The sequence below is a fragment of the Lepidochelys kempii genome, chromosome 14, assembly GCF_965140265.1.
Source record: "Lepidochelys kempii isolate rLepKem1 chromosome 14, rLepKem1.hap2, whole genome shotgun sequence".
In the NCBI taxonomy this organism is placed as follows: Eukaryota; Metazoa; Chordata; order Testudines; family Cheloniidae; genus Lepidochelys; species Lepidochelys kempii.
The window spans coordinates 5,824,294-5,835,950 of record NC_133269.1 but is presented as its reverse complement, the minus strand read 5'-3'; the positions used below and the strand labels follow the sequence as shown (position 1 = coordinate 5,835,950).

The 11,657-nt window shown below is 43.5% G+C and overlaps 1 protein-coding gene across 2 annotated transcripts in view; it reads left to right on the top strand.

Moving 5' to 3' along the window:
• Window positions 1-1,049: 1,049 nt before the first annotated feature.
• KCNJ16 (potassium inwardly rectifying channel subfamily J member 16) overlaps window positions 1,050-11,657 on the top strand; it is a 48,639-nt gene continuing 38,031 nt past the window's right edge. For both annotated transcript variants that reach the window (XM_073310719.1, XM_073310720.1), the window contains exons 1-2: window positions 1,050-1,163; window positions 1,244-1,314. The gene's annotated coding sequence lies outside the window, so the exon portion shown is untranslated. The remainder of the gene's footprint in view (window positions 1,164-1,243; window positions 1,315-11,657) is intronic.

The window sequence follows — 11,657 nt, the reverse complement described above, 5'->3', positions numbered from 1 at the left end:
CCACTGTCCTCTGAGCTCACCTGCCATAGGATCACCCGCATCCCTCTGCTGTGATGAACCTTGCTAGCCCTTCTGTGTCCTTTCCCAGCTTTCTTTCATTTTCGTTTAATGTACTTATTTATTTAGCACTATTAAGTGAATCTTGCACTAGTAAGGTATAGGCTGCATGGAGGCAGCATACAGTCTAAGTCAGCACTGTGCAGAGTGATGTGTAACAAAGTGAACACAGAGTGGAATGTGGCCACTCTAGCGTGGCTGCGTCAAGGGGCTTTTGGAAGGAGGAAACAGGTCGAGCGGCGGCTTTAATTGGGAAGCTAATGTAATCAGGGAGGGTGATGTGAAAGATGCTGCGAAGTCAGGAGTAGGGGGAAAAGGGAGAGATCCAGAGTCTAGTGTGCTTGGGTTGTAGGCAGGTCAGTGTGTATTTAGAGATGAGATTGGGGATATAGGGGAAGATGGAATTTTGCAGAGCCGTGGTGGGCAGGATGAGGAGCTTGGCTGCAAAGACTGTGGAAAGTTGAAGCTAGTGAAGGAATTCAAGAATTGGGGAGACAAGGTCACAGCACCGGGACAGTAACTTTGTCAGCTGCAACTTGAATGCAGAGGTGGTGAAAGCAAAAATCCAGCAAACATTTTAAATGTTTAGAAAAGGTCCCAAAGTGAACCAAAGTTGTTCTGTGTGTGTGTGTGGAGAGGAGGGGGTAAAGGGGCCTCTTTTTGATCTTCTCTTGACGCATTTTGCACACCTCTAACTTGTACCGATCCACATGTAACACCATGTAATATGTAACCTGCCTGTCTGAAAGAAGGTTAGTACACATTCTTGTACACAATGGAAATTCCACCTGACCTTAGGAACAAAAGACTGTAAAAAAGACAACATAGGAACTTTAAGTCCCTTAGTCCTATAGTAACATTTCAGCAGGTATTTGCCAACTGACCCTGCCTGTAAACATTTGAAATATCACTTCTATTGTGAATGGTATTTCTCAAGCAGGAAATCTAAATGTTGTGCTTCGGTGACCTTAGCATTCTGTAGCCTGTGTTTGAAGAGCAGACAGGGAAGTAGCCAGGCATGTTGCTGAGTGGCTGTCACCTGTTTCTCGAGATGCCAGCAGCTAGTTAAGTAGATCCTCAGGGTTCGAGTGTAGCAGCAAACTGGGGTAAATGTTTAACTTGAATCTTTGGAGTTTGTGGCTTTCGCCTTTCCTTTTAACCAGCGTGGGTTTTTTTTTCTTTACAGTTGCACAACTGCAAACACACAGATACCACAGGGGTACTTCATATAACTTGCTTATGGAAGAATGATCAAAGGTAAGGTGCTTTATGTTTTATATTCCTATCGTTTCTATCAATGGGAGAGATGCTTCAAGTTTCCATGTTGGCTTTTTCTAGCAGGGTAGCAGAGCATGTAGAAAATTGTATCAATATTGTGTCAGGTAGAAACAGGAGAACATCCAACTAGGGTTTCAGAATGAAAGAAAATTTTATGTTGCTCTGATGATATTTTCTACCTTTTGGGCCAGTTGACCCATATACCTTTAAGTCATGCCATGACGTTGTCAGAAAGATCTCACTTGCAAAGCAAAAGTGACAGCAAGAAATGCAGCTCAGAGTTGTGAATTTTTGTCCTTGAGATTGTGTGGCTAGAGCTGGGAATTTTCTGACAATTTTTTTTTCTGAAAATGCTGATTCATTGAAACCAAAACTGATCGCAAAACACTTGACTCAAACAACTGAAACTTTCTGGTTTGAAAAAGTTAAACAGGGTGTTTTGACAAAATTGAAACTTTTCAAACCAATTTTTTTTTAGTTGAAATGACTTTTTCTTTCAAAATTTTAGTAAATTTACACTAGAAAATTTTAAAGGAAAAGGTTTGAAATGGAATGAAGCATTTAAAAATTATTGAAACAAAAGATACTGATTCTTCTGAATTGTTTCACCCCCCCCCCCACACACACCCCGCTCCACTCCTTTGGTTAATGAAAATTTTCAAGATTAAAACTTTTCATCAGAATTTGGAATGGGAACAATTTCAAAAGGTCAAATATTCTCACGGGATGGGAAAACCCCACTTCCACCCAGCCCTATTTGTGGTAGCATCACACTGGAAGTCCTTTGGCTGCTTACATGTTTTTAAAGCAGGTCACTGAATAGACCAAACTGTTTTCATACTAATTCCATTTATATCATATTAGGATTTAAAGTGAGTAGTGACAATGAACTCTTCAAAGGTCAGACTAGATCATCACAGTGGTTTCTTCTTGCTTATGATCTATGGAAAATCCTAATCTAGATTTCACACACACATATGCACAGATTTCTCCTGCCTCCATTTCCCTGTTCACCAGACTGGATACCCTGTATCTTCCTCTCTCTCTCTTTTGCACTATTGCCTTAACAGATCTCCCCGTTCAAAGAGATAGCTTTATTGTTTCTGTTGTATTAAGGTCTAAGGGTTTCATCAGCCCCTTTGAAAAGCTCAGTATAGCCTAATTATTCTACTCTCTCCAGATGATTGTGTCCTTGCATTTTATTCCCTTCTATGTCTTTGTAGATGTGGGAAGAAGGTTCTTTGTGAGGGAAGCCAGCTGTTGATTCATCTGCGCAATATACAAAGGGCTAGAATGCCATTCTAACCCAATGCAGCTATGAGCTTGATTTTTGGCGCAGTACAGGCATTCGCTTTGTATTGTCAGTGTGTATGGTATAGAGCAGCTCAGAGTGAGTGCCTGGCTAAGAGGGCTCACATGCTGAGCTCTGCCTTTATGTTCGTTGACGGGGTTTAAAGTGGGGAAGGATTCAGAGGGATCTTTGCCAAAATTAAGTGCACAAAGGTAATTCAGGTAATAACTAAAGGGCTGGAGTTTTGTTTTGTTAAGTTTTAATTGAAGGCAATTTTAAAAGAAATTAAAGGTATAATGGAGGCATTGTCTATTCAATTGTCTCTAGAATCTATTGTAAATATTAGATAAGATCTGGTGCATTATTTATAATAATGATATTACCATAAAGTTGTTTGAAAACAACTAATTAATATTAATTGAGGAAGAACCAGATTCTTCCACTCTGACTCACATTGCATAGCAATTTACTCCATGAGTAGTACTATTGGTTGAATGGGGTAAGTAATGGATTTTATGGATGGGGAAACTGAGGCACAGGGGCAGCATCAAATGACTGGGACAAATTCACACAGCCAGTCAGGGGCAAGTTAAGAACAGAACTCAGCCTCTAATTCTTACCATTAGACAGTCTCTCATTCCTGATTTACACAGCCTTCAAATAGGGGTGAGGAAGAAATCTCCCCTCTCCCCACCCCCAAGTCTAACATTGTACACTCAGGAATGTGCTGGATTATGGAGTTACCTTTTTCTTAAACTATTGGGCTCTGCTGGTGGGAAGATTATTATTATGATTTATTGATATGACAGCGGCACCCGCACCTTGCTAAGCCCTATCCACACACAGAAGAGATAGATTATTGGTCTGACCTTATCTCATCAGGATAGGGACTAAGTTCCTACATTCCTAGGAATCAAAACCAGAGGGCAGAGACAGTCCTTTTGTTCTGTTTGTACAGTATCTGGCACAATGGAGTCCTAGGCCATGATTGTGACTCCGAAGTGCTACAGTAATGTAAATATATAAATAACGACTAGTAATTTTTAGTTGCTTTGAGAATATGGTAAGCAAAGGTTCACAAGCGCATTATATAATATAAGAGTGACACATTGCAATAAGCATCCAGAGCCATGAAGTTTCACCATTTTCACATGCCTTGGAGGCAAATTATAAATTACAGTTTAGGAGCTATTTATGCATATCTCGCTCCTGTAAACATAAAAAATGTTACCATTGGTGGGGGCGGGGAGAGAAAAATCACTCTGGTCTCAGGTTTCAGAGTAGCAGCCGTGTTAGTCTGTATTCGCAAAAAGAAAAGGAGGACTTGTGGCACCTTAGAGACTAACCAATTTATTTGAGTATGAGCTTTCGTGAGCTCATTCTGGTCTCATTCACCCTCAGCCATCCTAGGTGCACTGACCTGTTTTTCTGTGCTTGCAAGACGGAAAGTACCACTGTGACAAAGTCCAGGATCTAGTTTGGGCTGGACAGAAAATTGCCCTGATCAATGCAAAGGAATGCAGCCTACGCAGTGAGGAATGGGATTTCATGCCAGTCCCTGCTCTGATCGGTGCTTGTAGTTTAGTTAGCAGGAAGAATTGTCATGATCCTGGGGAGAGGGTAATGTGCAGTTGCTATGGTGAATAACAGCTGTTGGCAGGATTCTGAGACTCCTACACTGAATAGCATTGAAATGAACGGGAGTACTTCGGGGTAGGAAGCATGATCTGATAGGAGAGAGAATCTGGCCCAAGCGAAGGAAGAAGTCTGAATCTGGCCCATAAGAAGGAGAAAAGTAAATGTGGAATGACATTAATTTTCAAGTTTCAGAGTAGCAGCCGTGTTAGTCTGTATTCGCAAAAAGAAAAGGAGTACTTGTGGCACCTTAGAGACTAACCAATTTATTTGAGCATGAGCTTTCGTGAGCTACAGCTCACTTCATCTCAGATAAATTGGTTAGTCTCTAAGGTGCCACAAGTACTCCTTTTCTTTTTATTAATTTTCAAGAAGCTCACGGATTTAGCTTGTTCCTAGTCTGTTCACGAAATAAGTATAAAGACAATTGCAGAGTTGCGACCAACAAAATGGCACCTGTTGTAAAGTAGCTGAACTCAGATGTTGCAATCCGCCGAGAGGTTACAAAATCAGAACAGGTTCTCTGGAAGAGTGTGAGACTTGGCAAAAGGATAAGGAACTTTCCATCTATTCAAACATACCCTAGGGCTGTACAGGCTAAAGTGCCTTATTATTTGTCAGGTGCTTGATATTTGAGACGAGTCAGTCTATTTCCTGGTGTTTTTGTGCAATCTGGCAGTTCAACAAAGCACGTGAGCATGTGCTGAACGTTAAGCAGGGAGGCCTAGCTACTAAAATACACACAGACAATGGGACGTCACACCTGTTCCACATGATTTGCTGGACGGACGGCGCAGCAGAACGCCAAGGAACGGAGGGGTTATTCAGAACTTGAATTTCCATCCTGACCCTTAAGCGTGTCATTCCTCCGGGTCAGTGGAGAGACAACAGAAGGGCATTGTGGGGAATTTTGCACTGCTGCTGCCTGGACTGTACTAGGTTTGTGAGGAACAATTAACGCTTTGTGCTCGTAGGCCCTGTGTACATTAGGGAATTTTAGAAAAGCATTCCCACTGGTGCAAGCCCCAGCTCAGTGTTACCAGTGGGTGCCATAGTATGGACAATAAGAACGGCCCGACGGGGTCAGACCAAAGGTCCATCCAGCCCAGGGTCCCGTCTTCCGACAGTGCCCAGGGCCAGGTGCCCCAGAGGGAATGAACAGAACAGGGAATCGTTGAGTGATCCAGCCCCTGTCGCCCATTCCCAGCTTCTGGCAAACAGAGGCTGGGGACACCATCCCTGCCCATCCTGGCTAATAGCTCCCTTAATGCGTGGCCTTTTATATTGCTGCTGAAGAAGTGGAATTCACACAGCGTTAAAACCACAAGCATGGAAGGTGACATTCTCCAGCACCATTAATTCATCGTGGCTCATTGGCATTCATTTGACTAATAGGAGGAGAAAATTAAACAACTCCTTCTTTACATGTGTCAAGTGTCTCACATCTCACATGCTCTGCAGCCCATAATTCCATTGGATAATAGCATTTTGCAGGGTGAAATATTAAAATAAAATAATACCACTCCAAAATGTCAGGGTTTCTTTTACAGGAAATCTATTGATGTTAAAATAAATAGAATTATATTCATTTTCATTTTTTTAAATGAAAAGAGGATTTATCCAGTTTCTACAATATGCTTAAGGATTTATAGCACATGATCACATGCAGATTTATTAGGGGCATAAGGAGTTGGCATACGGCATCCTCTGGATAAAGCTGCTCAGTGCTGCTTTGTCTGGTCAATGAGGATTTTTCATCTTAATCATTATTCCTGGGACCATATGTGGCCCTGCATTTTACAGAGCTGTTTTAGTTTTATTACATAAAAGGGGTGGGTGAGCACTTCTTGCTGGTACATTTTGCTAGAGACAGCGGGAAGAATGATCTTGTAGTGAAGTCATTGGGCTGTGACTCTCTACAGCTGGGTTCAAAAACTATTGCACTAACAATTTTGCAAAATGTTTTCATTGTTCATCACAATGTTCCAGCTGAAAGCACTCTCATTCTTAAGGTGAAAGCATTACAGAGAAAACAAGGAGCAAAAGAACCTACACACATGCTAAAAAGCTTACCAGGGGTCACTCAGCTCCAACCTTGGGGCCCAGTAGCTATCAATCATTCATAACCCACAACTGGGTTCTCCCTGTGGTTACCAGTTCATAACTGTGTCAAATTCAGAATCAGAACAACCATGAATAGTTCAGTCTTTCTTCTATGCAGCTTGGGCCTTTGATCTTGGCCTCACATAACAAGTGATCAGCAGACAATGGCTCTCTCCTCTGGGTGTAGTTTCAAAAGGCTGGGTTTTTGTATAACTGGAGGTGGGGAATTTGCATTTACCTCCCCATAGATCTTCCCCAAGAAAACCACTTAACACTTTTTGTTCCCAAAGTCCATTCTTGTCTGGCACATTGTTCAATACTGTCCTTTGACCCCTCAGGTCTCACATCTGTCTCATCTCCCCCCTTGAAAGGTTACATAAAATTCAGGACAACAATAATACATAAACCATTCATTTAATGTAACAGATCCCCAAAACACTTAATTCACGAGGGTCTCCCAAGAATATGGCAGTAAATTGCCATATCTTTCCCACCTCCCTCCAAAAGAAGTGGGTGTAACTAGGGTGATTGACTGGCATCATAATGGAACCCATTGACTTATTTCATGGAAAGGATCATAGAATCATAGAATATCAGGGTTGGAAGGGACCTTAGGAGGTCATCTAGTCCAACCCCCTGCTCAAAGCAGGACCAATCCCCAACTAAATCATCCCAGCCAGGGCTTTGTCAAGCCTGACCTTAAAAACCTCTAAGGAAGGAGATTCCACCACCTCCCTAGATAACGCATTCCAGTGTTTCACCACCCTCCTAGTGAAAAAGTTTTTCCTAATAGCCAACCTAAACCTCCCCCACTGCAACTTGAGACCATTTCTCCTCGTTCTGTCATCTGCTACTACTGAGGACAGTCTAGATCCATTCTCTTTGGAATCCCCTTTCAGGTAGTTGAAAGCAGCTATCAAATCCCCCCTCATTCTTCTCTTCCACAGACTAAACAATCCCAGTTCCCTCAGCCTCTCCTCATAAATCATGTGTTCCAGTCCCTTAATCATTTTTGTTGCCTTCCTCTGGACGTTCTCCAATTTTTCCACATCCTTCTTGTAGTGTGGGGCCCAAAACGGGGCACAGTACTCCAGATGAGGCCTCACCAATGTCGAACAGAGGGGAACAATCACATCCCTCGATCTGCTGGCAATGCCCCTACTTATACATCCCAAAATGCCACTGGCCTTCTTGGCAACAAGGGCACACTGTTGATTCATATCCAAGTTTCTCATCCACTGTAACCCCTAGGTCCTTTTCTGCAGAACTGCTGCCTAGCCATTCGGTCCCTAGTCTGTAGCGGTGCACGGGATTCTTCTGTCCTAAGTACAGGACTCTGCACTTGTCCTTGTTGAACCTCATCAGATTTCTTTTGGCCCAATCCTCTAACTTTTCTAGGTCCCTCTGTATCCTATCCCTACCCTCCAGCGTATCTACTGCTCCTCCCAATTTAGTGTCATCTGCAAACTTGCTGAGGGTGTAATCCACACCATCCTCCAGATCATTAATGAAGATATTGAACAAAACCAGCCCCAGGACTGACCCTTGAGGCACTCCACTTGATACCGGCTGCCAGCTAGACATGGAGCCATTGATCACTACCCATTGAGCCTGACAATCTAGCCAGCTTTCTATCCACCTCATAGTCCATTCATCCAGCCCATACTTCTTTAACTTGCTGGCAAGAATACTGTGGGAGACCATGTCAAAGGCTTTGCTAAAGTCAAGAAACAACACGTCCACTGCTTTCCCCTCATCCACAGAGCCAGTTATCTTGTCATAGAAGGCAATTAGATTAGTCAGGCATGACTTGCCCTTGGTGAATCCATGCTGACTGTTCCTGATCACTTTCCTCTCCTCTAAGTGCTCCAGAATTGATTCCTTGAGGACCTGCTCCATGATTTTTCCAGGGACTGAGGTGAGGCTGACTGGCCTGTAGTTCCCCAGATCCTCCTTCTTCCCTTTTTTAAAGATGGGCACTACATTAGCCTTTTTCCAGTCGTCTGGGACCTCCCCCGTTCGCCACGAGTTTTCAAAGATAATGGCCAATGGCTCTGCAATCACAGCCGCCAATTCCTTTAGCACTCTCGGATACAGCGCATCCAGTCCCATGGACTTGTGCTCGTCCAGCTTTTCTAAATAGTCCCGAACCACTTCTTTCTCCACAGAGGGCTGGTCACCTCTTCCCCATGCTGTGCTGCCCAGTGCAGTAGTCTGGGAGCTGACCTTGTTCATGAAGACAGAGGCAAAAAAAGCATTGAGTACATTAGCTTTTTCCACATCCTGTGTCACTAGGTTGCCTCCCTCATTCAGTAAGGGGCCCACACATTCCTTGACTTTCTTCTTGTTGCTAACATACCTGAAGAAACCCTTCTTGTTACTCTTAACATTTCTTGCTAGCTGCAACTCCAGGTGTGATTTGGCCTTCCTGATTTCACTCCTGCATGCCCAAGCAATATTTTTGTACTCTTCCCTGGTCATTTGTCCAATCTTCCACTTCTTGTAAGCTTCTTTTTTGTGTTTAAGATCAGCAAGGATTTCACTGTTAAGCCAAGCTGGTCGTCTGCCATATTTACTATTCTTTCTACACATCGGGATGGTTTGTCCCTGTAACCTCAATAAGGATTCTTTAAAATACAGCCAGCTCTCCTGGCCTCCTTTCCCCCTCATGTTATTCTCCCAGGGGATCCTGTCCATCAGTTCCCTGAGGGAGTCAAAGTCTGCTTTTCTGAAGTCCAGGGTCCGTATTCTGCTGCTCTCCTTTTTTCTTTGTGTCAGGATCCTGAACTCGACCATCTCATGGTCACTGCCCCCCAGGTTCCCATCCACTTTTGCTTCCCCTACTAATTCTTCCCGGTTTGTGAGCAGCAGGTCAAGAAGAGCTTTGCCGCTAGCTGGTTCCTCCAGCACTTGCACCAGGAAATTATCCCCTACACTTTCCAAAAACTTCCTGGATTGTCTGTGCACTGCTATATTGCTCTCCCAGCAGATATCAGGGTGATTGAACCAGGGCCTGTGATCTAGTAACTTCCGTTAGTTGCCGGAAGAAAGCCTCGTCCACCTCATCCCCCTGGTCCGGTGGTCTATAGCAGACTCCCACCATGACATCACCCTTTTTGCTCACACTTCTAAACTTAATCCAGAGACTCTCAGGTTTTTCTGCAGTTTCATAGAGGAGCTCTGAGCAGTCATACTGCTCCCTTACATACAATGCAACTCCCCCACCTTTTCTGCCCTGCCTGTCCTTCCTGAACAGTTTATATCCATCCATGACAGTACTCCAGTCATGTGAGTTATCCCACCAAGTCTCTGTTATTCCAATCACATCATAATTCGTTGATGTGCCAGGACTTCCAGTTCTCCCTGCTTGTTTCCCAGGCTTCTTGCATTTGTGTATAGGCACTTGAGATAACTTACTGTTTGTCCTGCTTTCTTAGTATGAGGCAGGAGCCCTCCCTTCTCACACTCTCCTGCTCATGCTTCCTCCTGGTATCCCAAGTCCCCACTTACCTCAGGGCTTTGGTCTCCTTCCCCCGGTGAACCTAGTTTAAAGCCCTCCACACTAGGTTAGCCCCTGGATGGCGAAGGTTTATTCCCTGGATGCCAATTCTGCCATGATCTTTCATAATTTCGCATTTCAACTGTTCAGATAATAAGCATTCTGGTAGCAAGCCAGCATATAGCCTTCAGAAGTCCATACTGAGTGGTTTGACATCTGTCTGTGGAACCTATGGGACAGAGCTCTGACATGCCCTTTCTTATGCCTGGTACCCCAAAACCTTTGGCTGAGAACTTGAGACCTGGTCCTCCCACTCCCATCTGGTTTCTAGGGACTGTGTGTGGTGTCCCTGCATCCTTCAAGGGGTTGGCTGCATCAGTGATGGGTTGAGGTTCTCCATCACAAGCAGCATTTTTTGGACCAAAGGGAGAAATAAGGTAAAGCTGGCTCCCCGTGAAGCAGCTCTCAACCAGGCACTACTTTTAACAGCAGAGGGTTTGGGCAAGAGAGATTATTTAAACCTCCCTGTAGCGGGGCAGTCACCCTGCTCTGGCTCAACAAGGGTTAAAAGCCAGCCCGTGGAGAGGGCTGGGGCTGAGAGCCAATCAGAAAAGGCCAGGAGGCAGCCAATCAGGGCCAGGCTGGGCCCTATAAAAGATCTGCTGAGCCAGAAGGTAGGGAGTCTCTCTCTAGCTGTGGAGAGAGAAGGACCTGGCAGAATACATACGCCATTCACTTAAGTTTACATATCTTTGTTGTCCATTTCTCCCAAGGATGACAGGAGAGGGAACAAAGGGCACTCATTGGAGTCAATGAAAAGATGGGCTTCAATGAGCCCTGGGTTAAATCCCATTGACCTTGCAAATTCTCCCCTCTGTTGGCAATTGATTCAACTCTCATTGTGCCACAGGAGTTGGATCAGCTTTTGGTTTTCTTGAGAGGAATTGGTCTCTTGAGATGTCAGATAGTGAAGTTTATCAAACCATTTCATACCAGTCAGAGCTTGGCAAGTCTACGAAAGCTCTGGAGCAATGGAAAATAGGAAAATCAAACACAGATTAGAACGGGCCAACTCAACTGTATTCTGCAATCTAGTCTTGTGAATTGTATATATTTACCTTTTAATAATGATCCCTGCCAAGCACACAGGCCTGGCTTGATAACACCTGTTTAAGGAGATAGTATTTATATTTTGAACATGAGTAGCAGGCACTTATTAGGAGGCACCATACATTTTTATGAGACTTCATTTGATAACCCAAATCAATTTCCATCACTAAGCAAACAAAGCCTTATATTATTCTTATATTCTGAAACATAAAGTAAATAACACACAAAGCAGCAAACTGCAGATAAGATTAAATCACAAGCTTTTTGAAAGTCATTCTAATCTACAGCGTACAAAATTCTGGCACAGGGATGAATGATAATGGCTTTCCAGAATCACATGATCTTGATCTCCAAAATTATGCTCCGTTATCCTTAGGGAGCTCAGGCTCTTTTCCACGACTAGTTTTTATCTATCATGTTTAACCTGTAGAGGGGTGTGTGTGAGTATGACTGGAAAACTTTTGTCCCCTTTGACACGCTCAGAGAACCACGTTTTTAAAGTAGAGATTATATATATTAAAAAAAAATCTTACTCTGCTCTGCATAATACTGCACTTTGTCAAACACAAAGACACAGAAGTTGCCAAATTAAAATAAGGAACTCTATTGGAGACCTGGAGAAATCCAGTCCTTTAAATAAACTTCTCCATTAGAATTTAGGATTCTTTTTTAAAATAAGACACT